Source organism: Panicum hallii, chromosome 2 (assembly GCF_002211085.1).
Source record: "Panicum hallii strain FIL2 chromosome 2, PHallii_v3.1, whole genome shotgun sequence".
In the NCBI taxonomy this organism is placed as follows: domain Eukaryota; kingdom Viridiplantae; phylum Streptophyta; class Magnoliopsida; order Poales; family Poaceae; genus Panicum; species Panicum hallii.
In genome coordinates this window covers 7,172,007-7,190,419 of record NC_038043.1, presented here as the reverse complement: position 1 = coordinate 7,190,419, position 18,413 = coordinate 7,172,007, and the positions used below count along the sequence as shown (strand labels likewise).

The window sequence follows — 18,413 nt, the reverse complement described above, 5'->3', positions numbered from 1 at the left end:
TTCTGAAAGCATAAACAGAAATAATAATTGAAATAAAACATGATTTGAAAAAAAAAGAAATCCTTTGGTACCGGTACCAAAGGAAGCCTTGAGCACCGGGTAAAACACTCGGTGTCCAACACCAAAACTTTGACTTTCAGTCCCAGTTCCCTACTACCGGTTGAAAGAACCGGTACCAAGGCTGGTTTTCAACCGGTAGGCCCTTTCTCCAGTAGTGTATAGCTAGTCTTCTCTGCTGGCATAGACTACAGGGAGCCGCACACGAGTTTCTTTGACGCCTGGAAAACAGGGGCCCGGCAGGCGGCAGGCACGACGGTAACAGGGCGATGGAGGATGTGATGAGGACAGAATTGTGGAGGCTCCAGCAGTGCAGAGGTGGGGGTCCTCATCGACGCCATGCATTCCAGTCCTCCATAAGCTATGATTTCCCAGCATTCATCGAGCTCCATGGCCACGGATTTCCTTCAGTTCCTGTCTACCGGCCAATTCCAATTGGGCCCCTTTGTGATTCTGCTCATCTTCTATGCAAAATATCTAATCCTAGAGAATTCTTATCTTGCCATGAAGCATGACAATTCCTCTCTCTTGCCACTTCAAAATTCTTCTAGAATCTTCTCAAATATACATTGCTATTTTCAACAAGCTGCATTAAAGAAAAAAAAAGCATAGAAACTATGCTTATAAAGAGAAGTGACAGATAATTTTTTATAACACTGCTTACAGAAGATCATGTTGCCTTGTCAAGCAGAGGCAATCAATTGGTGTACATTCCAACGCAGAATGATCACTACAGTTTATTAACTTGACATCAGCAACAACTCTAGAGTTTTCAAGTTCTCCTAACCATGCTTGCTGCTTGTTCTTAAATGCTAGGCTAGGCATATTATGCTGGCAGAGAGAAATTTTGGTGGGATTGAAGAACTCTGCCAACTGAACTTGAAGCATAGTTAATCTGTGAAAAGAACTAATTAGCAGTTAGTTACCTGGAGTATGATAAAAGCATACCTAAAATGAATGACTGTTTTTCCTCTTTCTTCTTACGAGGTTAAGGGTATCCTTCATAGTAGACAAATTGAAGAAACCATAATAACAGTACATCCAGTGAATGCTATCATGAATTGGCAAAAAAGAAAATATACAGAAATGCATGCTTCGAATATGATTAATTTGCATCTGTGAAATTATTGATCGGTAGGACTAATCTACAAGCACCATTTAATATTTTTTATATAAGTGGATCATGTCCAGTTCACCGGGTGAGTGAAGACAAATTTCATACATATCCATTCATATCTAGCACTATGCTAACCATCCTAAATATATGGCTTCTCATACAAGATTACATGAACGATAAAGTAGTATATTGGAAAGAATTTAATCTCGCATAGAGTTACGACCACAAATAAAATGTGCCCAGCAGTTCTATTGGGAGTCCATTAAATCACAGCTCCGAAGAAATGAATAGTGCACTTTAATCATAGCATAGTCCAATGAACATTTTAGCAGAAAGCTTGATTTTAGGATACCAAGAAAGATGGAGTTATGATTAGAAGAAAAAAATCATCACACTACCTAATTAAATTTACATCAATTTTGTGGTCGTTAACATTGATCACATTAAACAAAACTTTCTGATGCAGGCAGAAAAAAGGGAACTATTGCTTTCAGGACAAAGAATATATCATACTACATATGAAATTTCTGACCTCATATCACTACCCCAACTTAACAACTACACCTAGAAACAAATCGCAGACTTAACTGTTGGAGATATTGGCGAGCTTACCCAAAACATGAAAGATCAACTAACAAATTGATGTTGTACAACCACAAGCTCTGTTAGCATATCCTACAAAGCGCAAAATCCATCCAGGAAGTAATCACAAGGCCATTCAAGAACCCAGAATTCGGACGAGCAATGTTCATGTCGTAGCTGCAGATCCTAAATAGGAACATACTAACAGATTTCTCCAATCCATTCTACCACGGCAACCCCTCATGGCAATCGAGCAAAGATAACAAACTCAGCTTATAGTCTAACTCGTCGGCAAGACAATATTACCGAGGACGCCGCGGCGTTCACCAGCGACCGCGCCATCGTCACCGCACAGAACCTGAAACGCGGCAGGCAGGACATGAGTTTCTGCAGAGATGCAGGCTGCAAGATTGGAGAACAAACCGAACTCGGGAGGAAGGCCGCGGGGTGGGTAGGCACTAGCATTCCGTGGCCGCCGGAGAGGGCTTGGTCGGCGGGGTCCGTCCACTCGTCGAAGCTGCGGGATTGCGGCGCTGCGGTTCTCGTTGACCTCGCAGACTTCCATGATTATTAACAACGTGACTGAAATGGATATCAATAGTGGTCGTGCCGGAGTGGTTATCGGGCATGACTAGAAATCATGTGGGCTTTGCCCGCGCAGGTTCGAATCCTGCCGACCACGTTTTCGTTTTTACATATTTTATTTTTTTGCTTTCCATCAATTCCTCCTCCATTTATTTTTTTATTGCTTACTAATGTGCAGGCTCATAAGGCATTATCAATGCACATTCGTAATCACAAGTGTCTCAGGAAAACATATAGAGTAGTGCTGTACACGTAACAAGATGAAGAGGATGACAATGGAATTATATTGAAGGCATCATCATGAAAGGCTAATCAAGCCAACAATGACCAAAAAATAAGCAAGCAACAACAACATTCTACGTGTGACGTCAGCGTGCATAAACATCACTTGGATATCCAGTCTGACTGAAAGGCACGTATGAGGAACCAATCAACCGAAGTAGCCTGCATGTCATATCGAAGCTGATTCAGAGTTCCTGACCACGCATGCATAATGTCCACTACAAAGTTGCCGACGACACGAGATGACTGTTCAAGAGGATTAGAGGAACCGTTTCTTCAACATGCGGCAGCAACTAATCGTACTGTCATTTGTTGCAAGGGGATCGAACGAGATTTGCCTCGGTAGCAGCTGCATCCCTTCATCATCGTGAGAGTCCCTGATACCTCCAACTCCTATTTTCTCTAGCAGCGAGCCGGCCTTGACACAGCCATGGGACTGCCTCTCCACTCCCAGGGTCCTACTCTTCCATCTCGTATATGAATACTTGTGCCACAATAGAATGTGGATGAGGTGAAGAGAAGTCCAGTGCACATATAAATGAGGTTTTCTAAAAGAAACGCAAAGAAATAACTGTTGCACAATGACAGGCATTTAGTTCCAGTTACATATAATCCGAGAAAATGTGTAAATATGCAGTTGTACAGGAGAAGATGCATCGATCTATATACCAAGAGGAATAGAAATAGTCCCACAGCAGCTAGTTCGCCTCTCTGCTCAATCAGCGCAAAACATTGGATGCGTTATATGTTCCATTAGGTTGGGCTCTCGTAACTCATTCGACATGTAGTGACTCATCATCATTATTTAGCGTTGTATATACACAATGTGAACTTTAGTTCAATCATAATGTCAAAATAATGAACCTGTATGATCGATAACACATCAAATGCGACACATATGGAGCATCGATTGTAGCGAGATAAGAAGTCTCAAGTCTAGAAAAAGTACAGCACTCAGGTACTGAATGACAGTTGTATGTGACCTTGAATAAATGAAAAGCTAATGCATCACCCTGCTTTTATATCAATGTTTTTAGTGTTCTAGGAACACTAGGAGCAAGTCCAATATAATAAGCTTGTCTTATAGATGAACCATGCATGTCCTTTGGAGACTAAGTATATAGATATAGACAAGTGATTCAGTAACATCTCTTCTCACGAAGTACAAAACTTTATTTTCTAATTATGATGGGCCCGCACATCAGCTTTTCTTTTATGCCCCACACCCACCCGTTGCTTTCCTCACGACCTCACTGTCGTCCTGAATGAAGCTGGGGCCTCTTGCCCCACCGGCGTAGACCCTAACTCATGGATCGGAAGCCACCTGCAGCGAGCTACATACATGGCTGGTCGTCTAATTTTGTGAGAGATCCAGCGACCTGCCATTATATTTCAACACCATTGCTTGTGTCGTCCGCCTATAAATACCAGACCCCCTCCTCTCCCGGAGCTACCATGAACTCAGTACAGTTCATGGTAGCCGGGTGAGGGGAGGGGAGTGAAATTTTTGCAATTTTTTTCTAAAAGGATTAGAAATTTTTTCCTTGAGTAAGAATTACTGCACTTTGATTTAGTTTTTAATTGTTATACACTTGCTAATTAATTTTTGTAGTTTTAGTGTGCAAGTGATTTAGATGTAGATAGCTATCTTTTTAGTTTATTATTGATATAATAATTGTTAGACCTATGATAATTATTTTTTAATGTAGATACCATGTGATTTAGATGTAGTTAGCAATTGGTTTAGTTTATTATTATTATAATTATTATTATACATATTATAATTAATTTATTTAGACACTCTAATTAGGTGGTTTTAGTGTATTTAATTTTAGGTTGTAATTATGTTTTTAGAAATGAATTATTTTAACATTCTAATGATGTATATATGGTATGTTTCTCAAAAAATTTCCGTGTTTCTTTCAACATAGCCCTAAGAACACTAAAATCTTTCATGCTTACACTATAACCCATTAAGAACTAAAAATTCCGTCAACGATGGTTGCAGCACATCTAGAAACTGGAGAATCTCTCCTGGATCCTTCTCAGTAAGAGAGAGGATACCAAATTAGTGAACTAGGCATAGACACAATTTTTGTTAAGATCCAACTTTATAAATGATGTTATAAGGCTGTATCTTCATAAAAATTTTATTCATGAATCCATTGATTTGGTGTCCTCTGTTTTGTCTAAGATGGGTCCAGGAGAGACTCTCTAATTTCTGGATCCGCTGCAGCCAGTGTTGATGGAATCTTTAATTCTCTAGGGTTTTAGTGTCAGCCTGAAAGATTTTAATGTCCCAAAGGCTATGTTGGAAGAAATACATAAATCTTTTCAGAAACTAATAGTCATCTCTGAAAGTCTATTTGTGGAGATATGGTTTGAAAAAAAAATTAAAGAGTGTCAAAATAATTCTATTGACTTTTGCATTCAATTATCGGTTAATGAGTAATTATCAATTAGACCTTTTAATTAATCATGGTGTATGATGTATATTTGGACTTATAATTATTCATGTTATTGTAATAATTAGAATTTATTTATTTTTGTTCATTTATTTGATCATTGTACTGAAATGGTGTACATTTGAACATAAATAATTTGTAGATTTACTCTTTACTTTTTCAGATGAGTCGGCAATGGATGTACAACGCTGACCAGCGTTCAATGGAGTTTATTAATAGTATGCACGAATTCATCGATGCGGTTAAGAAACACAAGCATGACGGTTTCTTTTGTTATCCATGCCGAATCAGTGAGAACGAGAAGGATTACTCATCAACAAGAACCATTCACAGTCACTTGTTCAAAATAGTTTCATGCCCAACTACAATGTTTGGATCGAGCATGGAGAAAGAGGGATTATACTGGAGAATGATGAGGAAGAAGATGATTTTGTTCCTCACTTTGAGGATGATTACTAGGGGGCCTTCTTTGAAGATACTACAATGGGTGAGCCTGAAGAAGATGCTGAAGCACAGATTGCAGAAGATGATCTCGGTCAGATGCTGCATGAAGTAGAGGAAGAATGCAAAACTGTAAAGGAATTCAAGGATCTAAAGCATATGTTGGAGGATTACAGAATATTTTTGTATCCATATTGCAAATAAAGGCACAAAAAGTTGGGTACCACATTAGAATTGTTGCAATGGAAGGCATCAAACAGTTTTTCCAACAAGGGATTCGAGGAGTTGCTGAAACTTATAAAAAACCTACTCCCTGAGGGTAACACATTGCCCGAAACAACATACGAGGCAAGACGTGCTGTTTGTTCTCTAGGATTGGAAGCACAAAAGATACATGCATGTCCTAATCCACTATCATGGTGAGAAGTACGAAAATTTGGATGCCTATCCGATATGTAAAGCATGTTAATATAAGATCCCTCGAGAAGATCCAGGCGATGTTGAGGGGGTGCATACCAAGAAGAGAATTCCTGCCAAGGTGACGTGGTATTTTTCTATAATACCATGTTTGAAACATCTATTCATGAACAAAAGCAATGCAAACTTGATGCGATGGCACAAAGAAATAAGGAACCAAGATAATATGTTGAGATACCCTGCTGATGGATCCCAGTGGAGAAAGATGGACAGAACATTCCCAACTTTTGCAGATGATGCAAGGAAAATAAGGTTTGGATTAAGTACGAATGGCATGAATCCTTTTGGTGAGCAGAGTAGTGGCCATAGTACTTGGCCTGTGACACTATATATATACAATCTTCTTCCTTGGCTTTGTATGAAGCGTAAGTTCATTATGATGCCGGTGCTTATCCCTAGCCCGAAACAACCCGGTAACAATATTGATTTGTATCTGAAATCACTGGTTGACAGTCTTCTTTTGCTGTGGAAAGAAGAGGGGGTTCGTGCGTGGAATGCGCACGCAGAGGAACATTTTGACCTGCGTGCATTGCTTTTCGTAACCATCAATAATTAGCCTGCACTTAGCAACCTCTCTGGACACTCCAATAAGGGTTATGAGGCATGCACCCAGTGTTTAGATGAAACCGACAGCATGTATCTGAAGCACTATAGGAAGATTGTATACATGGGCCATCATCAATTTCTTCCTGTCAAGCATACATTATGAAAGAAGCATGCTCATTATGGTGAAAAGGCAGATCATCGTACGAAGCCTAGGCACATTTGTAGGAAAATAGTATTTGAAATGGTCAAAGATATAAAAGTAGTCTTCGGAAAGGGATCTGGTAGCAAATCAATATCCAGTGTTGAAGGACGTGCACCTATATGGAAAAAATAGTATTTTTTTAGGATTTATCTTATTGGAAAGTCTTAGAGGTCCACAACGCAATTGACGTGATGCACGTCACCAAGAATTTTTCTGTGAACCTACTAGGCTTCCTTGGTGTGTATGGTAAGCCGAAAGATATACTAGAAGCGCGTAAAGACCTGCAACGTATGAAATAAAGAGCTGCCGTGCATCCAGAGAAGAGTGATAAAGGACACCATCACTTAGGTCTTGCCTGCTACACTCTAAGCAAGCAAGAGAAGGAAAGTATGTTTGAATGTTTGAACAGTATCAAGGTCCCATCAAGCTACTCTTCGAATGTCAAGAGCCTACTAAATATGAAACAGAAGAAATTTGCACACGTAAAGTCCCATGACTGTCACGTGCTCATGATGCAATTACTTCCAGTTGCATGAGAGGTATTCTACCAGATAATATTCGAGCAACAATCATAAAGAATCACATCAAAACTTTTCCCACCTGGTTGCGCACAGAACTTATGGCTAACGAGGATATTCATGAACAACTTGCCTGGTTGCTTGGTCAGGGGTCCATCCAATACAATCTTGACGTACCAAGGATATGAAATTAATGGATACACATTTTACACAAGATCCCAAGACAAAAAGAGCACCAATCAAAATAGTGGTGTCCGTATAAAAGCCATAGATACACAAGATCCCAGGACAAAAAGAGCACCAATTCATATTTTGGTTACATTAAGGAGATTTAGGAACTCGACTATAGGCCTTTGAAGATTCCTTTATTTTGTTGCCAATGAGTGAAGCTGACTACAAAAAGCATCGATATTCATGCGTACGAAATGACAACAGTAGACCTCAAAGAGCTTGGCTATCGAGATGAACTGTTCATCCTAACCAAAGATGTTACTCAAGTTTTCTATGTGAAGGACATATCCAGCAAACCCAAGAATGACAAGTCTAGCAAATCAACGAATGACAGATGATGAGCCAAAGCGCCATATAGTTCTGATAGGCAAAAGAAAAATTATGGGAGTCGACGATATCACGGATGAAGAAGAATACAATAAGGATGAGGACATGACTCCGTTCGTAGTGGATGTTGACACAAGTATTCTTTTAGTCCAGGAGGACGCTCCCTATATACTCCATAATCATAAAGAAGGGATGATTGTAAAGAAAACTATCGTTAATATTCCATTAAATGATTAATTGTCTCTTGAATAAAGATGCCTTAGGTACCGGAGGTGTCTTTAGGTACCGGATCTCATTTTCACCCGTACCTAAAGGCCCGGGGTATAAATATCACCGGTCCTTCCTCCCTTCTTCCTCCTCCTTCCTTCTTCGCCTAGCCCTGATCGACGACGACACCGGCTGCCAACCGCCTCGCGCTCCTCGCCCTCCGCCGCCAGCCTCCCTCATCCTCGTGTTGCCTCCTCGCTGCCGAGCCACGCGCCTCCCTCTCGTCGGCCTCTTGGCCTCGCGCCTCCTCCCTCAACCTCCTCGCCGCTCGCCGGCCTTCTCGGCTACTGCCGACCGCCTCATCGACGCACGCCTCCTCGCTCGCTGCGGGCCGCTCCTCTCCAGCTGCATCCTCGCCGCGCCCACTGCATCCTTGCCCCACCCCCCTGCACCCCCAACCGGCGCCGCATGCGATCAAAAGTAGTTAGAGCGCGGTGCCAGCCAGCGCGGTGCCAGCCGGGGCCCGAGATCACCGGCCGGCCATCTTATTTTTCATTTTTATTTTTTTAGTTTAATTTTTTGTTTTAGTTAAATAATTTTAGTTTAGTACTTTAATTACTTAGTTATTTTATTTAATTTGAGTTTAGTTTGAATATTTTTGGAATTTAGTTCGTTTAGTTAAATTAGTTCAGTTTGAATTCAGTTTTGGAATTTAATTAGTTAGTTTAATTACTTAGTTTTTTAGTTTATTTAGATAGTAAATTTCATGTACATGTATTATTCTAATGATGTAATTTTCAAAGATTGATATATACAATATTTTTCTTGCTAAAGTTAGTTAATTTAAGTTATTTTTAGTTAATTTAAGTTTAGTTTAAATTTAGTTTTGGAACTTCGTTTATCTAGTTCACATACACATACACTCACACACACAAATAACACTCAAATCACACACACATAGACACGCATACACTCGTACACACGCATACACATACACATCGACATCGTAAGGGCTTAGAACTTGTAATCGTGACATTTGTATATTTATAAATATTATTATGTCCAGATAACTTAATTACATGATTGTCAACGATATTTAGTTATTTTCATACATTATTTTCACACGAATGCGACTAATGGACGTATAGTAGTGTATAGCTCGGGTACGCGTAGCAACTCTGCAAATATAAACAGTAATAAACAATTCAAATAAGACCAACCGGTACCTCAGGGCTTAGGCACCGGGTAAAATACCTTGTGTATAAAGCCGAGACTTTCAGTCTCGGTTCCCGATACCGGTTGAAGAACTGGGGCTTGTTTTTCACTAGTGCTAGTACGAGTACCATTATGCTAATTCTGATCATGCATAACACCAGCATATATTGCACTCCCAATGCCTCTAACTCCTATGCCACACATAATTATATGTGAACCTCGTATTACGAATCATATTACCATCTAGCACCAGTACCCTTGAGTTTGATCTCAATGGTGAGATGAGCAATTTAATGGTGTAGTGATACAGTTGGTGCTAGTATCTCTATATTTCTCCAATAGAATCAAATATATATATACAACGTTACTTCTTCTATATGAATTATGATTCCACTTCTTTTTTTACAAATCAATAGTTTAATAAACGATGCTGCAAATCAATTGGTTAGTAAATGAGAACACAATCATGGACAGAAGTACTATATTGGATCAATGGCTTTTGATATAGTTGTCTTGCAACTGGATGTTGATGGTGGACAGTTGCCTGTGGCCAGTAAGCTAAAGGGATAAAAAAACACAAATATAGTTACAAATATCTAGATCTCATTATTTAGTGTATATCGCTTTGTGCCAAATGAAAGAACGTAATTCTTATCGTACATTCATGTTATGAGCATTCTAGTTTACTGGCCAAGCACCCGACATATGTTTAGGTTAACGGCATTTTAATTCTTTTACTATGCCTTATTGCGGGCTGTAAGGCCTGCAAATTGGGATCAGAACCTCTGTTTTTAACTAGTTCCTCTATTTCCTGCTCCCCTGCAAGAACTAGCATTGATGCCGGGGAGCTCCAAACGAAGTTGTAAAATCAATCATGGACCTAACTTTTTTCAAGGAAACAGAAGGGATCAGACTCCTACTGAATATACATTAACAACAGGAAAAGGAGTTAGAAACAGAGAAAAGTCAGGTCAAGGAATCTATCCAATCTCCTGTCCTAGACATGCTGCCATGAATATCAGTCAAGAATGGATACTTGCAACTGGTAATTGTGTGGAGGATCAGTAATAACCTATGCGAATCAAATAAACCATCATGCTCCCAAAGATTATTTCTACTCTTGATGGAACTGAAGTTAATGAAGTATCCAGTACGCTCCCAATACCTCCAAGTCCTAACCGTGCTTAGGAACCTTCTCTAGGTAACTGCCGTCATCTTCTAGTAACACTAGTGCCTAGAGACATATATAACGAGAGCAACAAGAATATACAAACCAATACCACCTGTGACTCGTGTGAGCACTTAATGCATCGAGTCTCGTTGAACCTTGCACTCAATTCAATGCATTGAGTCTTATTGCACCTTGTACTCGGATTATAATGGTCTAGCTATTCTTGCTGCCAGTATCTCTCTCTCCAAGAGAATTACATGCGCGTACTTTTTGTGCCACAAAGCATTTGGTCAGTAATGAGAAAATAACCATGCACCGAACGTTGTGGGTGAAGAACTTTAGATTAGGCAGTCTTTCAGCTCTAAGTTGATAGTGGTGATAACTGCTAGTAAACTGAAAGTTGGGAAGCGACCCACTGAACTACTGAGAAAGACACCGACAACAAAGCTCTGGTCTTGCTGCTAATAGTATAGACATCAAAAGAACGGACATTATCTAACGAGACCCCCATGAAGTATAGTAAAAAGAATGCTCTGAAGACACCATGCAAGCATTAATTGCAAGCGACTGTAGCGCAATTTGTCTGGGTGAGATTTTAGAAGTTGGACTGCATCTCATGGACATCAACGGAGTTGCTATGCCTCCAGCTCCTATTTTATCTTGTAGCTAGGCTTGTCACAGGATGCCAGTTGCCATGACTGGGATTCTTGGACTACCTCTCCGCTCCAGCATTCCTAGAGTCCAACTCTTCCACTTTGTATATATGAATAGTTGAATACTTGTGTCACACAAGTTCACTGTGCATATAAATGAGGGTTTATCTTAAGAAAAAGAAAGAACTCGTGTGCTGTACTGTTGCACGCAGTTAGTGCCAGTTACGTACAAATGGAGCAAATGAATAAATCTTCAGTTGTGTAGAACAAGGTGCATGCATGTGTATATGAAGAGGACCAGAATTAATCCCACAGCTAACTTGCCTTTCTGCTCAATATATCAGCACAACGCAATGGCTGTATTATGTGTTCTAGTAGGCTAGGCTTAGGTTCTCATCATTTGTTCGCTTATACATAATTAAATTTTTATTCCATTGTAATGTGTCAAAATACGTACATGAACCTGTTTGATAATAGTACATCAAACAAGATGCATGTGGAGCATCACATTTTTTTCCTTCTATTTTCTTGCGGAAAAGGTAAATAGAGGTTCAAGACCTCCTAGTTTCCATTATTGAAGAATTGCCAGAGTCCAGATCACAAGTCCAACCAAAAGAACTAAAACAATGGGCAACCCAATCTATATATCTTGGACCAATATGTTTGCAGAAGCAGCAGCAGATACGCTCTTCTTTCTATAAATCACTGTTGATTGTAGCAAGCCGAAAAGCCTCTTCAGCCCGGAAAAATCCAGCACTTAGGACGGGACATCGGTTGAAACAGATTGCTGGCTGTATTGCCCACAAATTTTGATGAACTCTCCCACATGCATGTGAACTTGAGTAAAAGGAAAGCTTATGCATGTCCCTGCTTGAAGCTCCTCTATTTTAATCTAGCACAGTACCTCTGTTTCCTGCCCCCCAAGCAAGATAATCTCGAGTCCTTCAGATGCTCCCATATATGTGAGTGAAGAAAGGATATTTGCTTATGGCTAATGTGTGGTTGATAATATGGCATTCTAGAAACACTAACACCTTCAGCATGTCAGCATATGAAATGAAACATCACAAAACGGTTCGTAGCCTAGTGGTTGTGACACCTGAAAAGCACCAGTGCCTAGGTAGTCTTGCGTGGTTGAGGATGAGGTTCATTCTTTCAACAATACCGTGGGGGTGGCCACCCCCCCCCCCCCCCCCCGCCAGCCAAGTTTTTTAGTTTACACCAAATACAAATAAGGAGAAACAAATCAAATCAGACCTCCAAACAAAGTTGTAAAATGAATCACATGTCTTAGAAATGCTTCACAGTCATGCATGTCGGTCAAGAATGGATGTTTGCAGCTGGCTATTGTGCGGAGGATCTCAAAAAAATATAGGCAAGTCAAATAATCCATTACGCATCTAAAGATTATTTCCACACTATTGATGCAGTTTGCGCAGCAGCAGAATCCAGTATATCCAGTATGTTCTGGATACCTCCAATTCCTAGGCCATGCTTAATTAGGAGCGCCTTCTCTAACGACTATTGCTATCTATCTTTTAGTGAGAGTAGTGTTGTCCTGGTCTTTCTCATGCATGTAGAGAAAATCTTCGAATTTAAGCTCTGCTTAGAGACATATATAATGGGAGCAAAAAATATGCACAAATCAGACAATGCAGTTGCCAGTATCTATCTTTATCCAATTGAATCTATTATCTTAATATAATAGTGTTAAAAGAAGCCACCACATTCGCGAAGAGAGTCTAGAAATTCCCACATTAATCTAAAAAGAAAGAAGGATTTACATCGTTGGATTTTGTGAAGATCTAACAGTCTAAAAAACTCAAGAGTCCATATCAAATACGATTAATAAATAGCTAGTTCAGAATTTAAAACTAAGAAAAATTAGAACATGGCTGAAGAATCCATGTGGAATACGATTAGTAAATAGTTAAATTCAAAATTAGAAGAATAAGGAAATTAATAGTTGTCCAAAGAGTCCATATCAAATACAACTAATAAATAGATAAATTTAAAAATAGAAAAATTAGTAGTTAATTTGTATAGCGATTAATAAAAAAATTAGGAAAGAAAATAGCTAAAGAAATAGTATAATCTATCTATTATATTAATAAGGGAGTGTTAAAATAAGGCACCATATTCGCTGAGAGGGTTTAGAAATTCCTATGTTAATCTAAAAAAGAGAAGGATTGGATTTTATGAAGACCTAACGGTCTAAACTAACTCAAGAGTCCATATCAAGTACTATTAGTAATAGCTAATTGTAGAATTAAAATATTAATAAAAATGGTGATGTGACCAAAGAATCCATACCACATACCAAATACGATAGATAGCTAAATTCAGAATTAAATAAAAAAATTAGGACTTAACCCAATGATTAGCAAATAGCTAATTTTGGAATTAAAAAATCAAGAAAATTAGGATATGACCAAAAAGTCCATACCAAATACGATTAGTAGATAGATAATTTCAGAATTAGAAAAATAAGAAAATTAGAACTTAACCCAATGATTAGTAAATAGCTTATTTTGAAACTATAAAATTAAGAAAAAAATTAGAACATGACCAAAGAGTCCATACCAAATACAATAGTGTTAAAAAACCGCAACATTCACTGAGACCGTATAGAAATTACCATGTTAATCGGAAGAAGAGAAGAATATACACAGTTGGATTTTTATGAAGATCTAACGGTCTATAATTACTCAAATAGCCTATATCAAATATGGCTAATAAATATATATAAAAATTCGAAATTTAAATAATATTCCTTCCTTTCGTAATTTAATAGGTGTCTTGATCAACTTGGATTTCCAGGTTCCCACGGTAATAAAAATATGGCCGTCTATCTGTAAATCAACCTGGATTTCCATGTTTCCACAGTTACTACAAATATGGCCGTCTATCTATAAAATCTTTTTAATCATGTGATCAAGATTCAGGTATCATGATTAAATAGTTTAATTCAGTCGCATCATCTTGCTGATGCACCAAAACAACAAAAAAGAAAGCAAGTGCAGTATAAGCATCCACTGTATGGATTGAAAGTTGCAACGAGAGAGGAAAGTCATGCTAGAGAAAAAGCAGATGCATTTGATTGCCAATTAATTAAACTCAAATTTTGCAGCTGACTTGCACAAAAGACCAAGCACCCAAGCTAGACTATCGTCACGATGGCTCTGCCTCGAGCAGGAGGTTACTACACCACAACCTCATATTTATGCATCTTCCACTACGCCAGAAGCCCTAATCTGAGACGCGCTCTAGGCAAAATGCTAGACGCGCAGGGGTCGCGTCCGGCATTACCGCGTCGCAGATTAAAAATAAATCTGAGACACGCCTCACACGCGTCTCAGATTACCAAAATGCAAGACGCGCCTCACTTACGGCGCGTCTCGCCTTGGCTTCACACAGGCTTCCCTAGGAGCCAAATGCGAGACGCGCTCTTGTTTAGGCGCGTCTCGCATTAGTCAAAGATGGGAGACGCGCCTCACTTACGGCGCGTCTCGCCTTGACTTCACAAAGGCGCCCCTGGGAGCCAAATGCGAGACGCGCTCTAGGCTAGGCGGGTCTCGCATTAGTCACATATGCGAGATGCGCCTCACTTACGGCACGTCTCGCCTTGGCTTCACACAGTCGCCTCTGGGAGCCTATTGAGAGTCGCGGCCTAAGCGAGGCGCGTCTTGCATTAGTCTACCTCCAACAGGGGTCTTTTTTTTCCCCAGCTGCATCCTGGAACTAGCCAGGATTTGGCAGCTGCAATCAAATACCTGCAAAAGATTTCAATTCACAGAATTCACCGCAATCATCGCACGCATCCATACAATTCACACAGTGCGATACACACAAGGAAAGATAGTATTATATAACACATGTACAATCAATTAGCCTCGTCCAAAACTCAAAACAAGGCTCAACCTAACTCAAAACAACAATGATCGATAAGAACAATAGAGTACATGCAAAGCAAGTCTCTCAATCTAGCTCAATGTCGCCTGCCGTGCTATCGTGAATGGAACTCCCCCTTTGTGTTGATCACCTCCATCACGAGGAACCCCGCTAGCCTCTCTCGGATATCCTTCACGTTACCAAGCGTCGTTTGATTGAAATAATCATCTTCGTCCTTCGAAATATAATTACAAGCAGTTAGAATATAAGATGAAGACAGATATTTTTTAATTAGAACACGTGAGAATTCTTACCGTGAAATCCGGTTTCTGTGCAACTAGAAGCATGTTGTGGCAAACATAGAACCCACATGAGTTACCCGAGGGTTGCCGTGTGCACTACATGTCAAAGATAGATAGAAATTAGCATTTTGCGACACTTAGAACCAAGAAAACATCGTAATAGTAAAGCGATTTAGTTATAGTAGTTACCGTCCACGCGGTGTGATGTGTAAACGCACCTTGACGTTGCTCTTTATATCCTTCTTTGGCCCTAAGATGCCTGTCAAGAGACCTAAACACAGACATCCGGATGTTATATTACAAATGCTTCTGAAATGGGCAAATGATAAAAAACTAAAGCAAACAACAAACTTACTCGTCAAGGATTGAGATGACTAGAGAATAATCACGTATCTGAGGCGCGCCCGACTCATCTGATGGAATGGTCGAGTCATGGTAGAAGACTTGCTTGCTCCTGACATTGATGATGAGTGTAACCCAATGGTTGCCTCGGTTGTACGGCACCACAATGTGCTCCTTGTCAGCATGTACTCGCATGCACTTCACCATGTACCTAACCAAGTTGAAATGGAAACAAGCGGTTACATGTGTTAAATGGAAACAAGTGACTACATGTGGCTACAAGTTGAAATGAAAACAAGTTTAATTGTTGCATGTGCGCACCTGACCAAGCTATCTCTATCTGAATTCATAAATGTCACCGTCATCATCTGTGGGTCAATGTACCCACACTTCTTTCCGGTTCGACGCCTTGTCTCTTGTTGCATGTGCCTACACGATCTATATGAATTGAAATAGAAACGACTTAAATTGTTGAACGTATATCAAATGCATTGAAATGGAAACAAGTCTTAATCGACTTACAATGCAAAGCACCGAATGAGAGAAAGATCCAAAGCGTCGAGGTTGAAAAGGTCGAACAAATTGCTCCAGGCAACAATAAAGAGGTTGCCTTTGCCCTCAAGCTGCAGAAAGTGCCGCTCTTCGTATGACACCATGATTTCCTCGGCTTGATTGACATTGCGCATGTAGTAGTTGTGCAGGTCCACACAATATTGACCTGCTTCCCGAAGCTCAGAGACACTAAGCAAGGCCTTTCCAACCCTGTACTTTGGATTCTCAGAAGTGTAAGCCCTTGTGACCGGTTGTTTTATCCGCTCCACCTTTTTCTTACCCTCTGAGATCTCCCGCTTCGTCGCCATCGGCCTACTCTGCTTCTTCCTCACAGGATTAGCCTTGCTTGGCTTCTTGGGAGCGGTAGCTGGCTCTGTCGGAACAGGTGGAGGGGGGGTAACCTGAGGCTGAGTAGGGACAGGAGGATGCGGATCCGGTAACGCTTCCCGTGTATCCGGCAGCTGTGGGCATGGCTCAGAAAACGTCGGTGGCACTGCAGCACTCTGTGGCTGAGGATCAGTGGTCGGTACTGAATCTGCATCTGCTGGATCAATATGAATACCAGCTCTCCGCCACTGAACCCTTCTCGCAACTGCATCCCGCAAAGTGGTGGTCATGTCATCTGGTGGCACATCCAGCTTGATATTCTTAGCAAACTCATGCATTAAGTCAATCTTGACCACAGCACAATCAGCCCTGACCTGCAACAACAACAACAACAAAGCCTTTAAATCTCAAGCAAGTTGTACATACCAAAAGGAAAAAAACAAAAAGAAATAGGAGAAAAGAAAAGAGAGGCAAAGACCAATGCACTGACCTGGACACCTTCAAGCTGGGACATACCGGGATACACAAGCCCTTTCCTGACCTCCAATCGAGGTGAATCTCCGACCAGCTGCACGAGAAGACTGCATCGGGTCGGACGAGCCAAGCCATCTATCGTATCCGGCTCCACTGATGTAGGCACAATTGCCCTCTCTGTCCCTCTACTCTGAGAAGCACCCGCTGCAGTACAAGCGAAGCTGTCCCTTCTCTCTTCACTCATCGTACTCCCCGGCAAATCAGGGAATGACAATCCCTGAGACTCGAAGATGGTCTTTAGCTCTCCATACATCTCCATCTTCACCTGAGACTCGATGCTAGTCTTTAGCTCTCCATACATCTCCATCTTCACCTGCTTTTTGATCTCATCTATGTCAACCTTTGATGAGGAGTCTCGAGTCCGCTTCCGGTATCTGCCTTTGTGTTCAGGGAACCCCTCCTTCCAGGTCAACTGACTGGAAACACCACGGACACGACCCCGTTGCTCACGGGTTCCCAAAGCCCTGGTGAGCGCATCAAACTCCCTCACTCCTTCATTTGAACCTTGGCTGCTCTCCATCAAAGCCCTTTGAGCAACTTCCTCAGCGCTCGTGCTGTAGAAAGTGATATTGCTATCCTCCGTGAGCTTTGACCTAGCACGCATAAATGGTGCCAGCCGTCCCTCAAACGATTCATAGGGATTCTCAATGCCCCTCTCTGCCAGCATCTCATCCTCCTGCTCCCACTTGCGTTGCTTTCCAGCATATCCCGCTGAGCCAAGGTGGTGGTCAAGCTCGTTCCGCGCTCGGAGACCCCAAAAATACTCACTTGACTGTTGGAACTCGGGAGTATTCCACTTTTGAACAAGCTCGTCCCAGGCTTCTTTGGTCAAGTCCGCATACTTGTCAAAAGGGTTCTCTTTCTTCTTCCAACACTTTAAAAGCCTGCACGACAAAACAATAAATCTGTATAAGTGACAGTAGGATAATGAAAAAATTAGTAAATGACAATAGTAAGTGACAACATTTTACTTGTTCTTGTAGCTCCTCCAGGCTTTAGAGATGATCTTCATAGCATGCTTCGTAGCCTTATCGTGCAACTCTATCGGATATTCAACATAGGGTTGAATATTGTTTTCGAATATTCTCTTTTTGTCGTCCCAAGACAAGTCATCGAAATGTTCCAAGGTGAGTGGCACCCTTTGCCGGGCAGTGAGGCCACAAACCCGTCCTAATCTCACCATGATTGACGTGTCTTCGGGTGCTGCCTCAGAATTGAGCCGGCCACAACTTTTCACATCTGATGGCCACGTTGTCTGTGACCTTTTCTTTCTGCCAGCACCAGACGTGCTAGCTCCTGACTGTGACCGTGCCGGCCGTCCTGATGATGCTCTGTCATCTGTAGGTTGCTGCACACTGTCCGGACCACTGGACATCGTGCTACACGAGA

At 40.9% G+C, this 18,413-nt stretch overlaps 2 long non-coding RNA genes and 1 other non-coding gene across 3 annotated transcripts; 1 reads left to right on the top strand and 2 right to left on the bottom strand.

Moving 5' to 3' along the window:
- Window positions 1-759: 759 nt before the first annotated feature.
- LOC112879336 lies at window positions 760-2,279 on the bottom strand. The gene is made up of 3 exons (XR_003226031.1): window positions 2,180-2,279; window positions 2,063-2,114; window positions 760-952 (listed from the first exon to the last, which is right to left on the bottom strand). It is a non-coding gene; the product is annotated as an uncharacterized LOC112879336 (long non-coding RNA).
- Window positions 2,280-2,356: 77 nt separating this feature from the next.
- TRNAS-AGA lies at window positions 2,357-2,438 on the top strand. The gene has a single exon. It is a non-coding gene; the product is annotated as a tRNA-Ser (tRNA).
- Window positions 2,439-15,787: 13,349 nt separating this feature from the next.
- LOC112879931 lies at window positions 15,788-16,212 on the bottom strand. Its single transcript, XR_003226215.1, has 3 exons — window positions 16,134-16,212; window positions 15,933-16,040; window positions 15,788-15,822 (listed from the first exon to the last, which is right to left on the bottom strand). It is a non-coding gene; the product is annotated as an uncharacterized LOC112879931 (long non-coding RNA).
- Between the last annotated feature and the right edge of the window lie 2,201 nt (window positions 16,213-18,413).